General features: G+C 50.2%; 1 pseudogene; it reads left to right on the top strand.

Annotated features, from left to right (window-relative positions):
* The first annotated feature begins 1245 nt into the window (after positions 1-1245).
* LOC136148613 (cyclin-dependent kinase 11B pseudogene) lies at positions 1246-3377 on the top strand (annotated as a pseudogene).
* Positions 3378-4282: the final 905 nt, after the last annotated feature.

Genomic DNA, 4282 nt, shown 5'->3' with positions numbered 1-4282 from the left:
CATGCTAGGTAGCCTGAGCCCCCGGGATGTCACAGGGCTTCTGTGAGGTGAGAAGCTGAATGGTGAGAGCTTGTGCTAACCTGCCTGACAGCCAAGGTCTTGTTCCTTTCAGAGTAATCTCCCCTGAGCGCTCCATGACAGGCTGGCTTAGGCGGGTTCAATCCAATTTAATGGATGATTTGACAATGGAAAATTGAGGAAAGAGGGAAATGATACATGCCAGATATCAGCCCAGGCAAAGCTGAGAGGGTGTAATACTTGTCATTCATTCACCAAGTGGGAAATGTCTGAATGAATAAGTGCTCAGTACCAGGGGCAAATTCTAGCAGTCTCCAGGGAGAAGGAATGTCCATCTATGGTCTAATCCTCCTGCATAGTAACCAGACTTTGAGGGGTGGAGCTTACTTGGACAGTCTGTCTCTGCCCAGTTGGGCACACTTCTGTGAGGATCTGCCTTTCCCCAAGCAGGTTTGAGAGTATCAGTATGCACGGCCTTAGCACTTACCTGTTCTTGTTGCCAGAGGTCTCTGTTGTTAACATTCCTCCTACTTCCACATCTCAGCTTATGCTTATTACCACCCAGCTCTAATTCACAGGCTCCATCAGTAATAAATGACCCCTAATTTGGGTGCTTGGAAACCTCTATTTTCATGAAGCACTCTCATAGGTCTCCCTTCTGGGCATCACACAACCCAGAGGGTGCAAGCCCCTCTTGAGATCCAGAGGACTCAAGCCAATCCCTTCCCTAAAGTATGTTCCTTCCTATCCACATATCAGCAGGCATTTCAGTTTGCAAAAACGTATTAACATGAAGAGAGGAGGAAATGCTTTAACTCCTTATAGCTTCAACTGTTCTTTATCACTTTTATGTGATTGCTTACTGTCATTTTACAAAGGTAGAACAGATGTTGATTTTCACGCTTAAGAAGTAGATCTCCCAGAGAAGGTCAGCATAGTGCCCTGGGAAGCCTCCAGATTCATTATAGAGGTCCTAATGACTCTTTTTTGTCATGCTTTAAAATTACTCATCTCAAACCTATCATTATATACCTCTAGTTTTCACTGGTGGCATTGGAGGCCCTCTTGGCATTATTTATTGGGCTTCAGTGGTATCAGCAGGGGGAGGATCCAATTTCTCTTCAGAAAGGCCATCATTCATCTTTTTCTGCCCTAAGGCTTGTGTCTGAGCAACTATATTCTCTATCTATGGTTGGAATGCTGGTTAGAAAAAGATCCTTTAGCAGGACAAGGCTCGGAGGGAGTGGGAGCGGCAGAAGCGGAGGGAGCTGGCTCGGGAGCACTCGCGCAGGGAGAGGGACCGCCTCGAGCAGTTAGAGAGAAAGCGAGAACGGGAACGCAAGATGCGGGAGCAGCAGAAGGAGCAGCGGGAGCAGAAGGAGCGGGAGCGGCGGGCCGAGGAGAGGCGCAAGGAGCGGGAGGCCCGGCGTGAAGTGTCTGCACATCACCGGACCGTGAGAGAAGACTACAGCGACAAGGTGAAAGCCAGCCACTGGAGCCGGAGCCCTCTCCGGCCGCCTCGAGAAAGGCTTGAGCTGGGGGACAGCCGGAAGCCAGTGAAAGAAGAAAAAGTGGAAGAGAGAGACCTGCTGTCTGACCTGCAGGACGTCAGCGACAGCGAGAGGAAGACCAGCTCCGCTGAGTCCTCGTCAGCGGAGTCGGGGTCAGGTTCTGAGGAGGAGGAAGAGGAGGAGGAAGAGGAAGAGGGAAGCAGCAGTGAAGAGTCGGAGGAGGAGGAGGAGGAAGAGGAAGAAGAGGAGGAGGAGGAAACTGGAAGCAACTCTGAGGATGTGTCCGGACAGTCAGCCGAAGAAGTGAGTGAAGAAGAAATGAGTGAAGATGAGGAGCGAGAGAATGAAAACCACGTCTTGTTCCAGAGTCACGGTTTGACCACGATTCTGGAGAGAGTGAAGAGGGGGAAGAGGAGGCGGGTGAGGGCACCCCTCAGAGCAGCGCCCTCACTGAAGGGGACTTTGTGCCTGACTCCCCAGCCCTGTCACCCATCGAGCTCAAGCAGGAGCTTCCCAAGTACCTGCCTGCCCTGCAGGGTTGTCGGAGTGTGGAGGAGTTCCAGTGTCTGAACAGGATTGAGGAAGGCACCTACGGGGTGGTGTACAGAGCAAAGGACAAGAAGACAGATGAAATTGTGGCTCTGAAGCGACTGAAGATGGAGAAGGAGAAGGAGGGCTTCCCAATCACGTCACTGAGGGAGATCAACACCATCCTCAAGGCACAGCACCCCAATATCGTCACTGTCAGGGAGATCGTCGTGGGCAGCAACATGGACAAGATCTACATCGTCATGAACTACGTGGAGCACGACCTCAAGAGCCTCATGGAGACCATGAAGCAGCCTTTCCTGCCAGGGGAGGTGAAGACGCTGATGATCCAGCTGCTGCGTGGAGTGAAGCACCTGCATGACAACTGGATCCTGCACCGAGACCTCAAGACGTCCAACCTGCTGCTGAGCCACGCAGGCATCCTCAAGGTGGGGGACTTCGGGCTGGCACGGGAGTATGGGTCCCCTCTGAAGGCCTACACCCCAGTGGTCGTGACGCTGTGGTACCGAGCCCCCGAGCTTTTGCTGGGCGCCAAGGAGTACTCCACAGCCGTGGACATGTGGTCGGTGGGCTGCATCTTTGGGGAGCTGCTGACTCAGAAGCCACTATTCCCTGGGAAGTCAGAAATTGATCAGATCAACAAAGTGTTCAAGGACCTGGGGACCCCCAGTGAGAAAATCTGGCCTGGCTACAACGACCTCCCAGCCGTCAAGAAGATGACGTTCACCGAGTACCCCTATAACAACCTCCGCAAGCGCTTCGGGGCTCTGCTCTCAGACCAGGGCTTCGACCTCATGAACAAGTTTCTGACATATTTCCCTGGGCGGAGAGTCAACGCAGAAGACGGCCTCAAGCATGAGTATTTCCGTGAGACCCCTCTCCCCATCGACCCCTCCATGTTTCCCACATGGCCGGCCAAGAGCGAACAGCAGAGGGTGAAGCGAGGCACCAGCCCACGACCTCCTGAGGGAGGCCTGGGCTACAGCCAGCTGGGCGACGACGACCTGAAGGAGACGGGCTTCCACCTCACCACCACAAACCAGGGGGCCTCGGCCGCGGGCCCGGGCTTCAGCCTCAAGTTCTGAGGCTCCCAGCCGACCTGGACCCACCCTGGGGAGCACCGACCGCGCAGGCGCTGGAGGCGCTGTCTGGGTCCAGACTGTGGACCGGGGCGCCACTGCCACAGGGCTGCCACGGGTACAACCTCAAGTCTTGGACTGCTGGCCTCGTGGGGTTTTCCACGTTTTCTTTTTATTTTATCTTGCCTTGTAAATTTGTAGAATTAAATCACATTTTCCTTGCAAAAAAAAAAAAAGAAAAAGATCCTTTTATAGTCTAGCTGAGAATATACTCAAAAGGATAATTCCCCCACTCACCTTTATAGGATGCAATTTATAGAATTGTTAATAACAGTATATATTAATGAACACCTACTATACACTATATTGGCTATATGGTTTACATGGATTATCTCATTTAATCCTCACAGATTACTAAGTAGATGTTATTATTATCCTTCACTCATACTTAACTAACAGCTAAATAATTTTCCCAAGATCAGACAGCAAGGAAGTGAGGGAATCAGGACCAAACATAAGTTGTTATCTGTTCCTATTGTCTCAGTTATACTTCCCACAAAGTATCCTTTTCTGTCTAGGAGACAAAAAGATGCTTTCCACATAGTCTTTGCCCCTTTGAAGCCTCAGCCACCATCCCTGGCTTGCATTCCTGGTCCCTGACTCCAGTAAGTTCGCCTATTCCTACTACTAGTGCCAAACTTATCTCAGAAACTGTAGTTGCCTATTTCCCAAGAAGTTTCTGTGGAGCTGGAAAAATCAGACTTTTAAATAAGGTTGCCAGCTTTCCAAAAGCAATGAATCAGACCTAGAAATCATGTAGAAAGTGGCACTTCTATTTGGCGATTACTATTAGACAGTTTTCTATTTTTACACCATGTTTCACTCAGTTCCCAGCAGTATCGTGGATTGTGACCTCAAAGCAAGAAAAACTTCTTCGAATATTTCTTTTGTTGTTGTTACCTGGAAGCAGGGAGTAAGATATAAATAAAAAATGATTTTTAGTGTCTAATTTAGCATGGTTCAACTCAGCCTCTATTTTTTCTCTGTGTCTGTGAGATGCAAGATCTGGTGTTTGATGCTGGGCCAAATCCACAGAGGACAAGAACACACATTGCTTTGGCTCGT

The sequence above is a fragment of the Muntiacus reevesi genome, chromosome 1 (assembly GCF_963930625.1).
Source record: "Muntiacus reevesi chromosome 1, mMunRee1.1, whole genome shotgun sequence".
In the NCBI taxonomy this organism is placed as follows: domain Eukaryota; kingdom Metazoa; phylum Chordata; class Mammalia; order Artiodactyla; family Cervidae; genus Muntiacus; species Muntiacus reevesi.
Note: the sequence above shows the minus strand (reverse complement) of the source record. Positions and strands in the feature narration are given on the sequence as shown.